Source organism: Callorhinchus milii, unplaced genomic scaffold (genome assembly GCF_018977255.1).
Source record: "Callorhinchus milii isolate IMCB2004 unplaced genomic scaffold, IMCB_Cmil_1.0 Scaffold3, whole genome shotgun sequence".
Taxonomy (NCBI): Eukaryota; Metazoa; Chordata; class Chondrichthyes; order Chimaeriformes; family Callorhinchidae; genus Callorhinchus; species Callorhinchus milii.
Genome location: NW_024704744.1, coordinates 39,963,499 through 39,986,697, shown reverse-complemented (window position 1 = coordinate 39,986,697; position 23,199 = coordinate 39,963,499). Strand labels below are relative to the sequence as shown.

Sequence of the window (23,199 nt, the reverse complement as noted above, 5' to 3'; positions counted from 1 at the left end):
ACTCAGAGGTGAGTGCTATCAACTGAACCAGGTTAACAACTGGTAGAATTCCAGTAAACCTATACTGAACGTATTCAATTGTTTCCTGCCTATAATGGAGTCCCCAGTATGTACGTAATGTTGTCAGCCTGGCTTAGTTGGTAAAACTCTCGTTTCAAGTCCCACATCAGGATTTGGAACTCATATAAACTAAGACGACACTCCAGTGCAGTAATGGGGATGTTCTACATTGTTGAAGATGCTGTCCTTCAGATGAGAAGTTAAATCAAGTCTTTTCAGGTGTACGTTGAAGATCCCAAAGCACTATTTTCGCCCACAAATATACAGTCAATTCACTTTAGTCTATTCTGTGAAGTGCTTTGAGACATCTAGAAGACGTGAAAAGCGCTATATCAAATGCAAGGATTATTATTATTTGAAAAAAAGAATGGAGTTTCCTCTAGTGTCCTGGCCCACAAAATAGCCAGTGCACTTTGCGGTACATTCTGTGAAGTGCTTTGGAATATTCTCCTGATGTGAACAAAACAACAACAAAATTACATTTGTATAGCGCCTTTCATGTTGGGAGAACGTCCCAAGGCGCTGGACAGTCAGTGTTTCGGACCTGAGCTGGGATTGGATTGGGGAGGGTGGAGGGCAGGGGAGGAAGCAGGGTGATCGAAAGCACGATCAGAGGAGGGTCTTGAGATGGGTCTTGAAGGAAGCAAGGCAGGGGGCGAGGTGGAGGGTCTGCGGGATGGTATTCCACAGGATGGGAATGGTGGGGCAGGCGAGGCAGGGGACATGAAGCAGGTCGGAGCCCATTGAGTGGAGGGAACGGGCAGGATGGTAGGGGGTTAGGAGGTTGCAGAGGTAGTGGGGAGCAAGACCATGGAGGGCTTTGAAAGTGAGGACCAGAATCTTGAACTGTATCCTGTGTAATGAGAAGCCAGTAGTCAGGCGAGGACGGGGGTGATAGGGTCGCGAAGCCTGGTGCAGGAGAGGACACGGGCTTTAGAGTTCTGGATGATCTGCAGCCTATGGAGGGAGGAGTTGGGGAGACCGACAAGCAAGGAGTTTGCATAGTCAAGCCTCGATGTTCTGAATGTGTGTATGAAGGTTTCGGCAGCCTGCGATGTGAGACAGTGTTGGAGCCAGACAATGTTGCGGAGATGGGGAAAGGCAGAGCGGATCATGGCACGGATGTGGGGAGAGGATAGTTGAGGATCAAGATGCCAAGGTTCCAGACTGGCTTAGCAAGGTGGAGTGTGCATCCATGGATGGCTTCTGTTAGCGCCTGAGGTGTGGGGGCGCTGATGGGAGCCAATGAGGAGAGCCTCAGTCTTGTTGACGTTCAACTGGAGAAAGTTAGTTCTCATCCAGGACTTGATATCTGACAGACATTCCGTCGGGACGGCAGTGGGTCTGGAGTCGGGGGTTTCGGTGACCTGCCAAGTCACTATATACCAAATGTAGGGATTATTCCTCCTTCAACTGTAGCTTAACTAAAGTCATAACCATTTACAATATTACGTCCCTCATTTAGTGATTTGTGTCATTAGATATGAAAGGAACAGCCCAAAACATCAATATTAATCTATTAACATAATGAAAGTTACAACCAGTGTGAACCACCCAGCTTCAAATCCATTTAAGCACAAGGAACCGTGCACATTATTAGCAACTGTGCATAAAGCAGCTTCATATTTTTAAAATCAAAATGAATGATTGTCACAGCTAATGTACAATTTGTAGTGTCAGAACTAGTTATTTTTCCTCCCGTTTTAAAAAGAGGTGCTGCCTAAAATGCAGATTGATGATTAAACAGCAGATCGCATAACATGCAACCCTCCTATCACTTAACAGGGCCTTGAATAAAGACGTCATTCTCCTCCAAAGTGCTGTGAAGTTCCACGCAGTGATAAAGTGAAACAGCATTTCTGCACAGGCAAGAATAGCCATTGCCTGTTTCTGGCACATTGCTGTGTGCACAAACGGGCTGCCACGTTTGCCTGCAAAATACACAAACAAGCCCCTGCGCTTCGGAGTAAGATCGTGCAAAGCGCTGCGCTGACGTGTTAAGGTGCTCCACCCAAGGCCAGGTTTAGTCGGTGATTATTGCTATTTCTCGGGGTCGGTGCCAGTGTTAACTTTCACTCCAGGACAGTCAGGAAGCCCAGCGGCGGCTTCCCGAGCATGCGCACTGGGCGCTGCAGGCGCGAAGCACGTCGGGACCTGTAGTTCCCGGCTCCCATCGCTCTGATAATTTCAGGCCTCGCCAGACACTCCTCCCGACAAAACAATCTTCCCTGAACTCCGGCCCTGTCCTGTCAACCCCGTAACTTGCATCGCTCGCAGGTTTCCTTTTGTCGGCGATGCCCCGCCGCCAGACAGTTCATTAACCGCAGCAATACCAACTCACCGCTCACCGCCTCTAACGGAGCCGCCGCCCGGCCCCTGCAGCCGCTCACTGAAGCCGGCACTGGGGGGGCGGCAGTTGTCGGGCTGCGTCAGGTGCGTGCCGCCGATCTCGCGAGACTCCGGCATCCGACAGAGAGGCAGTGGGTGGAGCGAGGAGCGTTGGCCGCGGGGTCTCGCGAGGTCTTTTTTTTTTAGAAAACAGGCACGAGGCGAACCCTTCTGTCCGCGCCTGCGCCAGAACCCCAGCTTCAGCTGGTGAGCGAGCGGGGAGTCACCCACCCGCCCAGTCTACCACTCACCCACCCAGTCACCCTGCCACCCTGCCACCCACCCAGCCAGTCTGCCACCCACCAGCCAGTCTGCCACCCAGTCACCCACCCACCCAGCCTGCCACCCACCCAGTCTGCCACCCACCCGCCCAGTCACCCACCCACCCAGTCTACCACCCACCCGCCCAGTCACCCACCCACCCGCCCAGTCACCCACCCACCCACCCAGTCTGCCACCCACCCAGTCAGTCTGCCACCCACCCACCCAGTCACCCACCCAGTCTGCCACCCACCCAGTCAGCCTGCCACCCACCCACCCTGCCACCCACCCACCCTGCCACCACCCGCCCAGTCACCCACCCACCCACCCAGTCTGCCACCCACCCAGTCAGTCTGCCACCCACCCACCCAGCCTGCCACCCAGCCTGCCACCCACCCAGTCTGCCACCCACCCACCCAGTCACCCACCCACCCAGTCTGCCACCCACCCACCCAGCCTGCCACCCACCAGCCTGCCACCCACCAGCCTGCCACCCACCAGCCTGCCACCCACCAGCCTGCCACCCACCAGCCTGCCACCCACCCAGCCTGCCACCCACCAGCCTGCCACCCAGCCTGCCATCCACCCACCCAGTCACCCACCCACCCAGTCTGCCACCCACCCACCCTGCCACCCACCCGCCCAGTCACCCACCCACCCACCCAGTCTGCCACCCACCCAGTCAGTCTGCCACCCACCCACCCAGCCTGCCACCCAGCCTGCCACCCACCCAGTCTGCCACCCACCCACCCAGTCACCCACCCACCCAGTCTGCCACCCACCCACCCAGCCTGCCACCCACCCACCCAGCCTGCCACCCACCCAGCCTGCCACCCACCCAGCCTGCCACCCAGCCTGCCACCCACCCAGTCTGCCACCCACCCAGCCTGCCACCCAGCCTGCCACCCACCCACCCAGTCACCCACCCACCCAGTCTGCCACCCACCCACCCTGCCACCCACCCACCCAGTCTGCCACCCACCCACCCAGTCACCCACCCAGCCAGCCTGCCACCCACCCACCCAGGCAGCCAGCGCTGTGGCAGGTTAGGCGGTTCCTCAGCATGAAAAAAACAGCTTTGGGCCGGTGGCTAATTTTTATTTTTTTATATATAAACCCCTGAAAAAAAATGTAAAGACTATTTCTTGCACTGTTTCAAAAGCACTAACCTAAATTGGCCACTCTGGTACCCATAGGAGGCAACTCATAATATTGGGTTAGTTTTGGGACAAGTATTGGTTTATTATTTTTATTAGTATTTATTAAATATTAGTATTTTGGTTGTCTTCGGGCTACAGATGTATTTTTAATTTCTGGCAAACCCCACTGGTGCAGGTTTCTCGGCCTTTTGTCTAAGATCGAGTGCAGTATCTGTTCTTATCAGGTGCTCCTTGGGCTGTGAGTTCTGCCTTGCAGGTGTCAGATTGGTATCGCTGCCGCTCTGAGCCTCCCCGTGATTTATCTGTGGGGAAAAGATGCAGCTGGCCGCAGGAATAATAATAATAATAATAATAATAATCCTTGCAATCTACGACTGTTTGTGGGACATTGCTGTGCGCATTTGGCTGCCGCGTTCGCCCACAAAAAGTCAATTCACTTTACAGTGTGTTCTGTGAAGCGCTTTGGGATGTCCTCCCGACGTGTAAAGCGCTATATCAAATGCAAGGATTATTATTATTATTATTTGATAGAGCGCCTTATCACATTGTTGAGACGTCTCAAAGTGCTTCACAGGATATACTGTAAAGTAAATTGACTATATTTTGTGGGTGAAACATGGCAGCCATTTGCGAGCAGCAGTGTCCCACAAACAGTCGTGACCAAATTTTTTTTTCAAAGGGGTTATTACCCCTGGAATGTGATCCACCAATTGATTAACAACTGGGTTCCCACTTACTGCTGGGTAAACAGGTGCAGATTAAGGAATCCTACGTAAGGTTTCACCCTGCCCAGGAATTGAATCCTAGTCCTCTTGCTCGCGAGGCAAATGCTCTAACCAACACGCTACAAGAATGCCAGCTCTCAGACCCCAATTGGCTGGGATCAGGAAAGCAAGGATTCGGAGTTGAGGACTTTGATCCACTCCCACAAGGAATAGCAGAGAAACTGGACTGCAGATAATGTACCCTAAGCCCTCAATCGCCAGCCTCAGGCTGGGCTTACTTGAGTGGTTGTAAGTGAGGAATCGGGTCCACATTGATGATTTTGGTCAGGCCTCCTACTCCTCTGCACCCCACTCCCCCCAGGTCAGACATTCAACCCCCTACACCCCAGGTCACCCACAAAATTTACAGTCACACCACTTTACAGTATATCCTGTGAAGTGCTTTGAGACATGCTCAAAGCACGGGACTGCCATGCCAAATGCAAAGGATATGTCAAATGCAAGGGATTATTACTTATTATTATGGAATGCATCACCAAGGTGGAGATTGTGCATAATGTTACTGTATATCTCCTCGGCATCTCCTCTAGCCCCCATCCCTCAGGGCTCTGTCCTCGGTCCCCTCCTTTTCGATATGTACATGCTCCCGCTCAATTATTTCATTTGCAGGCTGTTTTTTTAAACCTCATTTTCCTGTAACCAACATGCTTTATAAATGTTAATTCATATTTCTAATAAAATATAACTACAACTGTAAAACTAATTACAGAAATATTTTTAGATCTTGTCCAAGAGAGAGGTTGATTTATGGAGGACAGAGAGAGTATCATTACAGCTGATCATACCCCAACATACCTAATATGTATTTTTATAATAAAAAAGACATTTAATATGCTAATGTTGTGCACTACAGAACAGTAGCATCTGGAACTTCCTCCATGCAAATTTCAGTTTCTTGAAGCAAGTAGAATGGAGGTTAAAAGATGTACCCCTTATCTAGGAGGGAGAGTCATCAAACTAAATTATAAAATTGTATCAGCATAGTTTGGCAATATTGTATTGCTGATATTGCATAAGAAAGAGGTAAAAGAAGGAATGAGACATCTAGTTGCACCCTCCTTGGCATACTAATATAGTATGGTCCCAACCAGACTCAAGTCATAGAATATGGTAATATTTGCATTTGATATTGCGCCTATTATATTGAAACGTCGCAAAGTGCTTCACAGATAATTGCTGTATTTGTAGAAATTCGTCAACCAATTTATACACCGAAATGTCCAACAAACTATGAAGGTGGAATCTTTCTATGAATGTCCCATGAGGTGAAACACCGGTGCATTTGGTAGCACTCTCGCCTCTGAGTCAGAAGATTGTGGATTCAAGTCCTACGTCAGGACTTCGAATCACATAATATAAGCTGACACTCCAATGCAGTGCTGGGTGGGAGGTGGGTTGGGGGTGGTGGTGGCGTTGCATTGTCAGAGGTGCCGTCCTTCAGGTGAGACATTAAACCGAAATCTCATCTGGCTGTTCAGTGGATGTTAAAGATCCCATGGCACTGTTCATAAAGAGAAGGGAGTTTCTCTCAGTGTCCTGGCCAACTAACCCCCAAAGTACACAGTTAAACCACTTTACAGTATGTCCTGTGAAGTGTTTTGAAATATCTCATGATAAGGCCCTGTATCAAATGCAAGGATTAGTATTATTATTAAGTGAATGTACTACCAACTGAGCAAGGTTGACATTTTATGTCTTTTATATACACATTTGTGGAGTCCTGTAGCTCAGTGGTCAGAGCACTTGCTTTGCAAGCGAGAGACCTGAGTTCAATTCCAGGCAGGGCGAAACCTTGGGCAAGTTTGCTTACTCCACACGCCTAATAATAATCCTCCAAAGCCAAAAACAATAATAAATTGGTCATTTTCAATCTGCGACTGTTCGTGGGACATTGCTGTGCGCAATTGGCTGCCGCGTTCGCCCACAAATATACAGTCAGTACACTTTACAGTGTGTTCTGTGAAGCGCTTTGGGACGTCCTCCCGACGTGAAAAGCGCTATATCAAATGCAAGGATTATTATTATTATTGTATTTATACCTGAAATAATCACTTGATTTCATAATGGGTTAATTATCCAGCTCTTGTCTACCCCGTTCCCACAGTAATATCACAATAGTGTTGCTTGAGAAAATCCTTAAGCTGTAAACTGCCCTGATTGTGGAGAGCAACATTTAAGTGCAGCTTTGAATTTAGTTAATATCCTGCCAAGCAGAATTCAAGTGCTTCCTCCAAGATGTTAATTCAACAAGGCCTCCAATTTCAAACATATCATTGGGAAGTTGGTGAAATGGCACGAAAAGACCAATCTCAACCCAGGTGAACTGGGGATAGGGTAATTGGGATCTAACAAAAACCTATCCCAAAATAGCATTGGCCTACCCTGCCTAAAAACCTACGTCTTCAACCACACTTCCAATTATTTCTTCCCCCCAGGTGTCCATCCTCATCCTTGTAAAGCGTTCTGAGGGGTTACGCTATGTGAATGGCTCTATAGAAATGCATGTTGTCAAGTAGTTGTAGCAATAATTAAAAAATGGGAACAAATTAGCAATCCTTCACATCAAATGCCACTAATTTCATCCCTACATCATGGACTGAACAATTTTTCGCCCCCAAGTGTTAATGTGTTGCTTTCACCAGTTCCAACTGAGACAAAATGTTAATATAGAAGAAAGGGAATGCTGAGCCCTGAAAGCTAAAGCTAAACCCACTGCATTGATTGAATATTAAAGAAGTTCTTTACCCCCTGAAGTCAAGTATAATTAGTTTAATGTCATCTGCATTCAATCTAAAATTCTTTTACTTGGTTACTTTAAAAATAGGCATCAATCAGATAATGCAACTTGGGATATCAATTGCGCAATATCTCTGCATTTGGTATTCCAAGTTGATTTGCAGTCTCACGTGGAGAAACTATAATGAAGAACATATAAACTTAGAAATTTATAGCACAGAAGGCCATTCTGTCCATTGTGTCCGTGCCGGCTCTTTTGAAGAGCAATTCCTTCAATCCCATTTTCCTGCTCTTTCCACATACCCTTGTGTCGAACCTTGAATGCCCCCAACCATCACCACTACCATCAAAACAACTAAATTTAATTCAGAAGGCAGGAGAATGGACTAAATGGACAGCTATTTTAAACAGCCAATGCAGGCACGATGTGCCGAATGGCAATCCGTATTGTAAATTTCTAAAATTTTATGTAAGCTTTAAATGGAACTAATTATTTCAGCCTGGTGCAATTCTTGATAATATTGTTTAAAAGATGAAAGAATCTATGTTTGTTTGTATGACTGGTTAGGATGAAAGTATTGTAGAGCACTCGATTCTAAAATGACAACTGTACTAAAATTTTGCATTCTGCTAAATCAAATTGCATTCTTCTAGTCTATTTATGCATTCCTTGCAACTGTATTTGGAGCAATGAGATTATCAGGGTTATTGATTCTGTTAATTTGAGAAAGAAAAGTTCAACAGTTCCTAAAAGCTGCTCATGGTTTGAGCAACACCCTAAAAGCTGCTCAGGGTGGGAACGGAGAATAGTGAGGATCTTATGGTCCCAAAGGACCTCCAACCCATCTTGGAGCTGCCTTCCTAGTGCTGGTCAACAGGATACTCTCTGAGGCATCCACTCCGCCAGTATTCCAGAGCAATTGTGGTGTCTATCCATGAGAAGGGTGACCCGAAGCGAGACTGAGGATGACAGAGGGATCTCACTGATGTCAGTGGCTCTTAAAGTGTGCTTTGGGTCGTCACTGCATCTGTATCACATGTGTTGGAGGCTCGTGATTTGATCAGGAAGGAGCAGGCTGGCTTCCGCTCTGGTGACGAATGTTTGGGACAGGTAATCATTTTGTATTAGATTACAGGGAGCTTCAGCACCTAGTAAAGGCTCAAACCCGTGCTTACTGGGTGTCAAGTGACCAACTCATGATTATTGTCTTGAGAGGGGAAGAGGGGAGTGATAAGTGCGGTCTCTTTGGAGCTGAACTGGCTCTAAGGTGACATATGTGCCACGGAATGTCAGAATCGGACCCACTCTCGGTGGTGGACTCGGTAGTCCAGTTCCTGAGCCAGGATCAGTACTCCAGTCGCTGCTGATGACAACACAGCCAGCCTGGTTCATCAGCAGGACGTGAAAGGGCAGAACAGTCACTGGGACATGGAGTCATCCCACTTGGAGGAACCTAGAGAAGCTGAGTTTGTGGGCAAAATGTTGACATATGCTGTTTATTACAGACAAATGTAAAGTTATGAAATAAAGCAGGTGAAAGAATTATGTGTAATACTGTATGTGGAGTCCTGTAGCTCAGTGGTTAGAGCACTCGCTTTGCAAGCGAGAGACCTGAGTTCAATTCCAGGCAGGGCGAAACCTTGGGCAAGTTTCCTTACTCCACACGCCCAATAATAATCCCTCCAAAAAACAAGAACAATAATAAATTGGTCATTTTCAATCTACGACTGTTTGTGGGACATTGCTGTGCGCAATTGGCTGCCGCGTTCGTCCACAAATATACAGTCAATTCACTTTACAGTGTGTTCTGTGAAGCGCTTTGGACGGCCTCCCGACGTGAAAAGCGCTATATCAAATGCAAGGATTATTATTATTATTATTATTATTATTATTATTATGTGCTGAATGGAAATGTCTGTGAGATATCAAAACAGGAAAGAAACCTTGGAGTTTAGTAGATGAGTTCCCAAAACCATTGTTGCTGTGCTCCCAGCATGTTTAAAGCTCTCAGAGACATTACCCAATGTGAAGGATGCTATATAAATGCACATATTGTAGTTAAGAAAACAAACACAATTTTGGAATATAGATTTAACAGGGTAATATAAAGGTCCAGAGATAGGTCATTTTAAAATTGTATCTGGCTTTGGTCAGATCACATGGGATCTGCGTGTGTGGGTTTGACCTACTATTTTAAAAGCAATCTTCATGTTTAGAGGAAGTGTAGCAGAGAGCTGCTAGATTAATACCAGAATTTATCAGAGTTAAGAGGAAATATTGACTACCCTATCATTTTTTTTCTTAAAAGAGAAGACTGTGGATGTTTGATAACATTACGAAAGGTTTGGAAATACTGATGTAGATCTGATTTTCTGCTATGTACAAAATTCAAACACAAGAGTTGTGTTTTAATGTGGCTCATGCTTATGCATTATGTTTCTTTCTGATGGGTAATGTTACAAAATAGTTACTTGTAGGCTCATGTTTCAATGATTAATTGATCATTATATTCAATATTTATTATGGGAAAAATATATTTCTTCAGATACATTTCTTAAGTATGTTCAATTCCATTTGGTGATGGTTTAATATGAAGCTCTGAATGTCTAAACCACGGTTAGAAAAATGTTATGAGGAGCAACTTGAGTTTATTTTTAATTAGATGGAACACAATTTTACAACTTGGTGTTGCCTCAAGGTGCTGTACCATGGTTACATCTAAATAACTAAGGTTACAGAGTTAAGTTTTTTCAGTTTTTTTTCATATAAGCATTTTTGTTGTTGACTTCTCAAAATGCTAAATGTCAAAGGAATCTTATTTAGAGTCACATAGCCAATTAGTGAATACTGCACCTCTATTCAGCAAGTCAAAATAGACCTTTTAGAAAGATCTAGTTAGTACTAATTTAATATATTTCAAACAGTATGCTACCATTTAGATAAGAAAAGCTGGAAAAAGAAAAAATTAGATTAAAAAAACACTGTATGAATATGCAAGTTCTGAAATCAACATTGATCTGCTAAACCAGCATTTTTTCAAAATTAGTTAGATTTTGACCATAAATGCTGCACCATAAATCCTATCTGAAGTGTGTGATCGTGAAGGAATTTGTTTGGTGGGCAGTCTGTCAAAATTACCTCCGTACTGATAAATCTGTAGCTTTGCAGAGCAGGTCACTGTATTCGCTCCCAAAGGATAGCTCGTTAAAAGCTCACTGCGCAAGAAATTTTAAGGAACCATTTTTAATATTAATAAAAATCCATTGCACTCCCAGCTCCTCAATAATATTAAACCTGTCAATTCATGCCAGTTAACAGAGGTGTGTTTACACTCATCTCAAGCTCTTCAAAGCCCCTAATGAGAGACACTGAGAACAAGTAATTACCAGGCTTCTCACTTTAAGTTGTTTCATTAACTGGTAATAATATTCCATCACTTCCAGAAGTATAAAAGGGGTACTGGTTTCATGAAATATGGTAGTTTATAACCAAAATGTATTTATGCTTTATAAATTATGCCAAAAATCCTTTGTGTATGCTCCCATTCTTCCAGTGTAGTCAGTCTGCACATAGGAATGGACTACCTCTCTGCTTATAATGATATTATCTAATTAAGGGAAAATGTAAGTATATTTAGTAAAAATAACATTTCAGTGCTACAATTTTTCAGAAACCTTTCCTAAATTCAGTTCTATTAGCTGAAAAATAGCATAATTTCTATAAAGTCTTTTTTCTACTGTTTAGTTTTGCAGTCACTTTTTCATATTTAGACAGTTTCTATTGCTGTAATGTTCTTACAATTATCATGTCCAATAGAATATAATAAAATTAAATTAACAATGCATAAGATAGGAGATTGAAGGGATAGGATGTGAATGGGAAACTCACAAAAAGAATGAAAACGGGTTAGAAAATTGCCTTTTCACTGATGGGGATCGCAAGGCGGAATGCAGACCCGTAAACCATTGTTAAAGAAAGTCTCCAAATTCTTTTAAAAATAAATTAGATAGATGCTTGAAAAAGGATTTGGGGGAAGCGAGCAAGAGAGTGGGAACAGACTAGGTGAATCAATTAGAGAAAGGCTGTTGAGTCGAATGACCTGCTTTTGTTCTGTAACATTCTTACTGTGCGTTCAATGTGGCGCACTATTTCAGGAAATTTGCCTGTTTTAAAACAAATAGGAATCTTTCATTTAAAGATTGTTTGACATTCAAATGATTCAAGTACTATACTAGAGATTTGGAACTTCTGGTGAACAGTAGGTTACGTTTAGCTTGCAATTGCTCAATACTGTGCATAATTCCACGCCCAACAATCAGAACTCTTTTATAGTGAACATAATAGGAGCATTTTCTAATTGCATGCAATTTCAAATTGAAAATGAATAATGATGCCTTTTAATTCCCATATTCGATCTTCGGTAGAAGAAAGTCTATTGAGATTATCAGAGGAATGGTAAAAATTCCTTCAAAATAACTACAAATAATTTGGTCATTCAGTCCATGACTGTTTGTGGAACACTGCTGAGCGCAATTGTCTGTCCCGTTTCCCCCACAAAATATAGTCAATTTGCTTTACAGTATATTCTGTGAAGCACTTTGAGACGTCTTAAAGATGTAATGGGGTGCTGTATCAAATGCAAGGAATAGTAGTATTATTATTATTACAATTCAGTGATAATGCATCTTTACATCTCCAGTGGTTTTACTGAAGACCAGCAACACTCAGCACTCTATGGTGATTACATCACTGTTGTTAATCTTTCAGTTTGGAGGTCATCATGCACCAATATGATACAGAAAAGTTGAAAAAAGTGACACATGAACTATTATATTATAAAATATGCATTCCTTGAAGTGATTTAAATACTCTGGATTCAGTTAACAGTTTTAAGTCATTCAAGCAATGCATTTGTAATTTATGTCATTTAAATCTCTCAGCGGCTTTACGGTCTTCCAGGTATATTATAAAGATTGTATATTCTTTTGAATCATATAGCTGAATCATTTGGCAGTGGTGAACTCTCAAAGTCATTAGTCAATTTAATTGCAGCTCATTAAGATTGTTTTTACAGAATAAATTAGACTCATCCAGACCACAAAGTTACCCAGTTTTGTTCCTTGTCTGTGATGGATTGACTTGATCTAGGGAAGGTAAAAAAACAGCATAGTGTTCCTGCTCTATCCAGTAATTCTGCAAGAAAGTGCAAATTCAGGGGCCATATGAGGACAGGATTGCATTTATTTGTGATGCTTCCATGTTCAAATATTTTACTATCTTCACAAATTACAAATTAAGAAGACGTAACAGGATGGAGAGGCAGCACCTGTGGAACTGGATTATCATATGAGACAGTAATTTCAGGAGCCAAGGACAAAGTAAAGATTGCTTTCAATGTATTGGGGTGGTTTGTATTATAAAACTTCCTGAGTGCTCAAGAGGAAGTATAATATGGCTCAGTGTGACATATGAGAATTCCATCTGTGCCACTTTCTGATAACAGTGTGATTTTCTGTAGAGTAACTTTATAAGAAAAGTTTCAAACCTGATCTACAAAGCACGTTTCCATTTCCACCTGCTGCAGTACATTGTTCCCATCCATTCCAGCTAAAAGCCTCAAAATTGTATAATCTAGCTAATGAACTTCAGTGATTTAATGTACCAGGTTTAACAACTCAACAACAGCTGCATTTCCTGGCAAATGAAGTTGCACTCACTGCCGGCTTTAATTGTTTTTCCTCAAACCTCTGCAACCTTCAATGATGCTGCAAATCCCAGTACTGCATTATAACTATGCCTCTCTGTTGCATCTGGCTTTTGGTGAGCTGCAACAATATATTTTGCAAATCATCTCAATACATTGAAAGCAACCTTTACTTTTTCCTTCCCTCCTGAAAGTGCTGGCTCATGTGATAATCCAGTTCCACAGGTACTGCCCCTCCATCGTGGAGTCCTGTAGCTCAGTGGTTAGAGCACTCGCTTTGCAAGCGAGAGACCTGAGTTCAATTCCAGGCAGGTCAGGGCGAAACCTTGGGCAAGTTTCCTTACTCCACACAGAGCCTAATAATAATCCCTCCAAAAACAATAATAAAATTGGTCATTTTCAATCTACGACTGTTTGTGGGACATTGCTGCGCGCAATTGGCTGCCGCATTCGCCCCCAATATACAGTCAATTCACTTTACAGTGTGTTCTGTGAAGCGCTTTGGGACGTCCTCCCGACGTGAAAAGCGCTATATCAAATGCAAGGATTATTTTATTACTTCTACTTAATTTGTGAACCTAGACAGTAAGAGTTTTTTTTATATGCAGAAATAATAAATGCCATTTAAGCAAATATTGAATGTGATTCAATAATGCTCTAACCTGTAGCTCTGCGGTTAGAGCACTCGCCTCGCAAGCAAGAGAACTGGTTTGATTCCCAGCAGGGCGGAATGTTGGCCAAGTTTCCATACTCAACACTCCTCTGTTTCCTTAGCAGTAAACAGGAACCCAGGTGTTAGTCGATTGGTTGATCGCTTTTTCGGGGGTAATAATTCCTTCAAAAAAAATTGTTCACTTCAATCCACAGCTATTTGTGGGACTGCATTTTTTGTCCACAAAATATACAGTCAATTCACTCTACAGTATATTCTGTGAAGCACTTTGAGACGTCTCGAAGACATGATGAGGCGCTATCTGTGAAGCGCTTTGGGACGTCCTCCCGACGTGAAAAGCACTATATCAAATGCAAGGATTATTATTATTATTATATCAAATGCAAGGATTATTATTATATCTGCCTCTGTGTATTACCTTTCTGCTCATTTTCAATCACTACTATTTCCACAATTTTGCCCAGATAGCCAATTTCCTTGCCTACTTCATTTTTGTAATTTTCCCTGCAATTGTCCTGTGATTTTCATCATTTTTTACAGCATGACAAATAATAATAATAATAATCCACGCTTTTGGTATTATGCCTTATCACACTGTTGAAACGTCTCAAAAGCTTCACAGGATGCACTGTAAAGTGGATTGACTGTGTACTCTGTACACAACAAGAACTTGCATGAATGCACATTCCACTTTTGCGTAACAGATGTGAAATTGCAATGTCTTGTTTGACTTCCAACTGACTTCCAAACCTCACATCCGTGCTTTTACCCACTCAGCTTTCCCTCATCTCTGTAACATTGCCAGTCCACACCACTACACCTCTACTTTGGCTGCCGAGATCCTCATCCAAACTTTTCTCATGTCCAGGCTTGACTTCACCTACTCTCTGCTGGCTGGCCTCCCCAGCTCTTCCCTGCACAGACTTCACATTATCCATATCTCTGTAACCCACGTCTTCTCCCACACCAGGCTCTGTGAGCCTATCATCCCATCCTCGTTTCGCTTCACTGGCTCCCCAACCCCCAGCAAATCACATTCAAAATGCTCAATCTCCTATTCACATCTCTCCACGGGTTTGACCCACCCTGCTTCTACGACCTCCTTCAAAGACACTACACCAGTCCCTTCATTCAACGAACACCAGCCTGCTTGATATCTCTTGCCCTATCATCCCCACCATCAGTGGGCAGATTTTCAGCATTCATCCTCCGCTCTCTGGAACGGCATCCTGGAGTCCCTCCACCTCGCTTGCTCCCTGCCTCCTTCCTTTCATTCAAAGCCCATTTCAAACGGTATCTCTTTGACTATGCTTTCAGTCATCTTTCCCTTTTCTAGCCCCCTTGGTCCCCACCGCCAGCTTGGATACCCAACCAGCAATGTCAAGCACTTTGAGACATCCTCCCGACATGAAAGGAGCTGTAGAAATGTAAATTGTATTTGAAATTGGGTTCTTCACTGCAGTTTCACGTACAGCAAGATCCTTATCTTAACTTGTCAGGGAGAGTTGCAGGGAACAATGGAAACTGCATCAAGTTAACTAAGGCTGTTCAAGCATCTTCTTGCAGCAAACATTTGCAGAAACAACCTGAGAGCAGATTGTTTGAAAAAACTTCATGGGGAGAATAGACGTACAGAATTATAAGGGCTAGAAGGTGGTACTTTTATAGTGGTAAATATTTTGCTCTTGGTTTATACAGTTTATTCACTTCTTTGATCCAGACTACATTTGGCTTTAAGATTGCTATGTGAAATTCAGTCATTTGATCTCATCCAGTGTGTAGTTTTAGTAGGCACAAATGAACAGTAGAACATAGATCTCCTCAAGCATTCCGGAAAGCTAACCCTTGTGAAGGGTGCTATATAAATGCAAGTTGTTTATTTCTCTGAGCATAGTGGCTGAAAGCACGGCCACCGATGGTGGACTGGAAGGGACAAGGGATGTGTAGGAGGCTGGAGCCAGCTGAGTGAAATGGGTGGATGGAGGAGTGGGAAGTGCTGCTTTACTGGACGGGCAATCCTTCAGAATATGTTTAAAGTTAACCTTATAGATATTGTATTTAATTTTCATGAAATGGAAGCAAAACTGGAGCCAGCTGAGTGAAATAGATGGATGGAGGAGTGGGAAGTGCTGCTTTACTGGAGGGGCAATCCTTCAGAGTGAGTTTAAAGTTAACCTTATAGTTTTGTGTTTAATTTTCATGAAATTGAAGTAAAACTGATTCTTTTAAAACTCAATACTCCAGGTAAGTGTAACCGCTTATCGTACATTTCTGAAGAACATATGCACATTTGACAGTGGACAGAGGTTTTTATAAGTACTGTAGTTGCAAAGGCTTTGTATAATAAATAATATAATATATAATAATCCTTGCATTTGATATAGCGCTTTTTCACATCTTCTAGATGTCTCAAAGCGCTTCACAGAATATACTGCAAAGTGAATTGACTGTGTTTGTGGGTGAATAGTGCAGCAAGTGTTCTTTAGAGATACAAATAATTTGTTTACAATTACTTAATTACATTCAGCCATGGGCTAATTCTGCCAAAGTAAATTTGCACCGAAATTGAATGTTTCTCTGATCAGTCAGTGATACAATCTGATGAGTGTACATCCTTGACATCAACAGCTTTCCTGCCTGGACTTTATTATTTCAATAATAATTTTGATGTTCATAGCTTGACTGTAGTAAGTATGTAACCATAATTTCTATGTGAATGTAAACATGTCCAATGAAAACAGAAATCTAATCTGATGTCATGTGATTATGTTCATTTATTTAGGGACTCACCACCAAATCCAATTGTTTCTTTTAAAATGTCACACTTAATTCAAAGAGAAAAACAAAAAGGACTGAATTTGTGTCATTTGTCATTGAGATTCCTTAATATTGACAAAGAGTCACAAACAGGGACTTATCTGCTGTTAACCAGAAATTTATTACAGTGCCTTTCAAATGGGGTGGATGTCTCAATACACAGGATATGCTGTAATGTGTAGTGACTGTGTGTTTTATGGGCAAACACAGCAGCCAATTTTGCGCACAGCAATGTCCCACATTTCACCATGAAGTGAATAACCATTCTTAGTTGGGGGATTGTTCCCCAGGACACCAAGAGATATTCCCTTCCCTTCCCCTTAATCAGGAAATGCAGAAGATTGTATGGGAGTGGAATTCCAATTGGTTGGCATGACATATTTTTAGTTACTGAAAGGAGTCCTGTCTTTGCAATTCAGATTCTTTATTAAGGAATTGTATTAAGAAACACCGCAAATTAGATCTCATCATGGGTAGTGTCACAATCACCTTGTTTTAATTAAAGCTCTACCTATTTCTAATGATATTTGCTGTAGATAGTCTGTGTACATAAAATTTGTTTAAAATAAGACACTTTCGTTTTAAGCGCAATTATGGTCCAGGGACCAGAATATAATTTTAAAGCGGTACAGCCTTGACAACACAAAGTTTGTGAGCTGGGTGAATGTTGCAACAGAATAGGCAGGCAAAGGTCACTAGGGTCCTGGAGCGGGAACCAAGTGATACATTGGAAGGGGAGGAGATTGGAAATGGAGGGAAAAGGGATCACATTGGAAAGGGGAGGAGTTAGAAAAATATAAAAGGAGGTGGTTCATTGAATTCAGGGTCGCTCTTCGCCCTTAGTGTCATCAAGGAGGTACATGCCTGATCTGAGAGCCTCGCTTCTAGGTCAAGATTGTTTTTTCTTTGTCTACGAACTTTGGGTAAAGCTACTAGTGTCATAGTTTGGTGTCAGTGTTTTTCTATATCTTAACATTGTGACCGTGTATCTTGTTCTAGGCAGTATAAGTGAGGCATAGTGTTTTAAGGACCAATAAAATACCATTGAGTTTTCTATACAGTGCATCTCAAGTCTCTGTTAAATTCAAAGAGGGAGGGAGATACACAAACAGGTTACTGTGGAAGTCAGTTGTCTGGCAGTGCGAAGGACGCTGCTTGAAGCATCCTATTGTTGCGCTGTAAGGCATTGGGATTACCTGTCATCGTGTTAATTCTCATTTAGTGGTGTTTCATTTAGAGAGGGTACTTGCACGACACAGAGAAGGATCTCCACAGAGGTCACCTAGTGCACCGTGCGTTTTGCTGTAATGCAGGTATACATTGTGGGGTGAGAATCGTTGCAGTAGGGATGAAGTCCAGGGTAGAGCAGTTTGGGCTAATTGTTAGGAGTTTGCTCCATGGATCAAGCGAGCTTTTCTTTATGATTTATTTTGTTCTAAAAACAAGCACTTTTTAATTTTTTTTGAGTAATCCGGCTCAATCTATTTTGTTTGTAAATTTTCTATTTTTGGACGAAGTTTCTCATTTGAGATGGGTTTTTGTGTTGCTCGTTGGGCACAATTTATTTTCTACAGATAAATGGCAGCAGAACTAAGCAATGGATTTTAAAAGTTTGTGTTTGTTGATGGATGGATTCACAATATCATTCTACTTTATTGAATAGGAATATTTTCTTGTTTATTTATTATTATGCTTAGTTTTGATGTCATTTTGAACAAAGAAATTGAGTCTCAATGGAGTTAATGCATTAAAAAATGTTTTTTGTAGTGGATAATTACAAGTTCCTGCATCAGCACATTTTGGCTTTTGATGCAAAAAATACACAGTTCACAGAAACTTTGTGTAGGCACTGGAAGTGAACTTTGCTGGAATCTGTCTGCCTAGACCTTGAGATGATTTACATGGCACAGTGATTTTCATTGCTCCCGTGTAAATGCAGTTAGGGCTAATCGATGTTGGTTCCGCTCAGAAATAGTCCTTTAAAGGTTTGCTCGTTGTCCAAAGAACACTTTAACAACTGCAATAAAGACAAAATATTGAAGGTATGCACATATCCACTCCCAATTGTTTTATTATACTGCTAGAAGCTGGTCAATTTGCTTCCAGCAGTATGAAAAGGGCACTAAAGACAGGTTTGCCCTCAGTAATCCGATTAAGAAAATTAGATTGTTTGAAACAAATATGACTAGTTTAACATTTTTTTTGTGCTATTCAAGATTTTCATTGAGACTAAATGTTGGTAACTTCGAGCATGAGACTAATTAACATCTGTACACATAAAATCATTAAACTATGTTGCTGCACCCAAGATCAAAAGAGAAGTTTGGATGAAAAAGGCCCTTTGACCTATTTGATCTTGTCCTTCCAGAATATCTACCCTACCGTCTTCCCATCATAGCATCAGTTTGAGATGTAACCAAAGAGCATCCCGAAAATGTATGTACGGTAAACATGTGCCGTACGGTGCACATCGGGATGCCTTCTGAAAGTGGCTAAAGTGCACGTTATCAGGGTGTGTGCCTGATGTGGTGTACACAGGGGCAACTCCCGACTGTTGTAAAGGGAGTGTCTCAAAAAATGTGTGAACAATCTATGTGCAGTGAAGGAATGTACCGTAAACAACAATGTTTTTTGTATGGGGAGAAAGGAAAAAAAATTGTAACAGAAGATGTTGTACGTTTATGTTGGTTTGGGATTTCTCTTGTACCAAATATACACGTATAAACAGCATGAACCTGTTTTTTTTCGATAAGTCCAGTGTGCTGGCTTCAAACCTCCTGCTTGGTAACTTGTTCCAGTCATTAATTGCCCTCTGGGTAAAAAATGTTTCCTTGTGTTTGTCCTGAAATTTCATTTTCCAATCCAAAACATGTGTTCTCTTGTTCAACTGTTTCAATGCATTGAAAGTTTTGTTCTGGCTTTGAAGAATGTTTCACAGGGAATTGAATTCTAAGACAATATTCCCTTCTGATTTGAAATAGTGCCATGGGAACTTTAACATTCACCTGAACAGGCTTTAAAGTCTCCTCCAAAAGGATTTAAAGTTTCATCCAAAAGGCTTTAAAGTCTCATCCGAAGGACAGCACCTCTGACAATACACTTGTTCCCCAGCGCTGCACTGCAGTGTCAGATGAGATTATAAACTGAAATTCAAAGCTTGGGTCCACAACCTTTTAACTCAGAAGTCAGAGTGCTACCAAATGAGCTAGGCTGACAATCTGATGTTCAATTCAATGTCAGTGTGAGCTGAATTTATTGAAAAAATTAACTGGACCATTTCCCGGCAGTCTAAAGATTAATGAATTAATGAGTTGAAAGCACATGAAGTTCACACTGTGCTACTGAATTGTTCATTTTGTACATTTTTTTAAAATATCAGTATAATGGCTAGATTAATAGTTAAATATTTAAACTTCTGGTCATAGCAATTTAACAAATGTTGTCAAGCAAAATAATGCAGAGCTAGAAGTTGTCATATGTTGGCATGTTCTGTATAAAAATGCCTTTAATCTGCCTGCTAGAAAGTTTTTAAACTCAAACCTTATTCTAACTTTTTTACAGTTTTTAATTAGGTGAGTGTCCTGGGATCAACACTCTGCCTCAAATATCATGGTTTCAAAAAGCAAGATGATAAAATGAAACAATATGCGTCAGCTTGATCCCACAAAATGCCTTGACTTGAATGACCAACTAATCTGGAGGATTGTTGGCCACAAACCTGGAAGAAACTCCTTTTTCTTTTCAAGCAGTATCATGGGATCCTCAGCATCCACCTGAACAGGTGTGTATTAAACAAACATACTACTTTGTAGAAAATAGCTAAAACCCATATTAAACCACCTTCATCACATCCAGGTTTGAGTATCCAAACATCCTGCTCGCCAGACTTCTCTGCTCTTCCCTGCACAAACTACAGACTGTTCAGAACTCTGCAGCCCAAGTTGTCTCTTATTCTAGGCTTCTTGAGCCTATCAACCCCATCTTTACTTGGCTGTACTTGCTCCCCTTTCCCCCACAGGATCAAATTCAAGATTGTCATTCTCACCTTTAAACTCCTCCACAGCCTTGTGCCAAACTATCTCTAGGATCCCCTGCAGCTCTACCAACCCAGCAACTCCTTTAGCTTAGGAACACTGGCCTACTTCACTCTACCTGTCTGGAACTCCATCCCAGAGTGCCTCCAACTCGCTCCCTTCCTTCTCATATTCAGAGCCTGTCTCAAGAAATACCTCTGACCGTGCCTTCAATCATCCTTCCTCACCTCAGCTCCCACAACGAGCTCGGTTGCCCAGCCAGCAATGTCAAGTGCTTTGAAATGTCTTCCCGACGGCACTATGTAAATGTAAATTTTGTGTATTGAAGCCAATTTCATGATTATTGAAAGCAATAAGGACATTGAGAATTCTAAATTTTAATATTTTAGTCAGCTGGTGCTACATTTGGCATAGCATAAACTTACAATTGGCAACTGCAGGATTTCATTTGAAATATTTATCAAATTCTTACTAATTATGAACACAGAAGAGGATCAGCATTAACAACAATGATAATTACACTGTGATGTTTTCAATTTTGAAAACCTTTCGCAAAGTAATAACTTTTTTTGAAGGTTTTTTCAAGTGTAAATTCACACGACTGCTCTGAATAAAAGGTATCTGCCTCAAGCACACTGCAGGCTGCTCTCTCTGCATTACATACAAATCTCTGCCTTCTCAATTAAATAGCTCACTAGAAATTATTGTGAAGGTTGCAGAGATTTGACAGAATTATCGAATTTGACTTGCTCAGGATTTATATTCACATGAACATAAATATTTGTGAATGTGAAATGGTCTAATGCAGTGGTGAGGCCATTCAGTTTATTTATGTTATTTGAAATGCTATCAATTCCAATTAAAGAAAGAAAATATCTATTTTTATAGTATAAAAACTTATAGCGTTTTGCCCACAAAATATGCAGTCAGTTCACTTTGCAATATATTCTGTGAAATGCTTTGAGATGTCTCGAAGACATGATAAGACACTATATCAAATGCAAGGATTATTATCTTTTCATGTTAAAATGTCTCATATGTTTCAATGTAATTGCTGTCAAATGTAGTGACTATTTTGTGTTGGTTAACACAACAACATTTGTGCTAAGAAGGTGCAACAAACAGCCATGCAACGTGATTCACTGGACTGAACTGCAATTTCTTTACACAAGGATAATCAACAGCTGGAATGGGTTACCAGAAAGAGTTGTTGATACCAGGGCACTGTAGTCATTGATGTTTCAATGGGAAGACATTGAGATTCTGAAGGATGTGATCAGGTAAATGTCCCTTTTCATCAATACATCTCTTATGATCTTGTAATTATGAAAAATATTGGTCTTTAAAGCCCACCTTAAAATATACCTCTTTGATCACACCTACGGTCACCTCCCCTTTCTCCTTTGCTTGCTATTTGATTGAAGTGCTCCGAAATGTTATCTTATGTAAAGGACTCCATATAAATGTAAGTTGCAGATTCAATGATCATCAGCTTTATAAAAATAGCTTTACAAAAATAATAATAACAATAATCATTGTATTTGACATGGAGCCTTTCATGTTTGGCGAATGTCTCAAGAGTAGAAGTATAAAAGTAGATTTGTGTGTCATCTGCAATATATTTGAAAGTTAACCCTGTGTCTATGGATGATACTGCCCAGAAGGAGGAATGAGGAACTACTTTAGTTAAGATGGTACTCCATTTCTAATAGTAATAATCCTTGCATTTGGTATTGCACCTCACCAAATCATCAAGACACCTCAAACAGCTTCATAAGATTTTACTGTGAGTGTGTTCTAGTAGCACAAATACACCATTCTCCAAGATCAAGAGCATGAAAACCTTCCAGACCAACCGTCATTATATCAAAGTCTGAAAGATGTTCTGACATTGATGATTATCATTAACGATGATAATATGTATCATATGCTTCAAATTTAATTTCCCATCGTATAATTACTGTGAACAGGAAAAAGTCACCTCAACTAACTAATGTAATAAGGGAATTGTACCAGGCTTGGCAACAACGTATTTCTATTTAGCAAAGTAGGGAGAAGAAGGATTCTGCAACAAATTATACATTACAAAGTGTTGTTTATTGTACTGGAGAAAAACATTTTTAGATGTTTCTTTCAGGTACAAAGTAAGCAGGTTCATTATAATAATACTTGCATTTGATATAGCACCTTATCGTTAATTAATAATTATAGTTTTGCATTCTGAAAGTTCAGAATTGTAGTTCAATTTAAATTATTACCAAAAGCCAGCTGCCACCATGGCAACCCAAAATAAAACAAAATAAAACCAGACAATAAAATGTATTTGTCTATGCCCTTATTGCAGATGACACCCAAATCTACTTTTCTTCGTTTACTCTTGAGACATTCTCCCAGTGTCAAAGGCTCTATATCAAATACAAGGATTATTATTCTTTTTATAAAGCTATTTTTATAAAGCATTCCTAGTGCATTTTAGTGATATAATGCTATAACGTCCTCCCGACGTAAAAGGCACTATACAAATGTAATTTTCTATCGTATTGAATGCACAAGGAATGCAATATACGATTACTCTATAGA

The 23,199-nt window shown here is 41.4% G+C and overlaps 1 protein-coding gene across 2 annotated transcripts in view; it reads right to left on the bottom strand.

Annotated features, from left to right (window-relative positions):
- The window catches only part of ascc3 (activating signal cointegrator 1 complex subunit 3), a 339,566-nt gene extending 337,070 nt beyond the window's left edge, over window positions 1-2,496 (bottom strand). For both annotated transcript variants that reach the window (XM_007899134.2, XM_007899135.2), the window contains exon 1: window positions 2,402-2,496. The gene's annotated coding sequence lies outside the window, so the exon portion shown is untranslated. The remainder of the gene's footprint in view (window positions 1-2,401) is intronic.
- Between the last annotated feature and the right edge of the window lie 20,703 nt (window positions 2,497-23,199).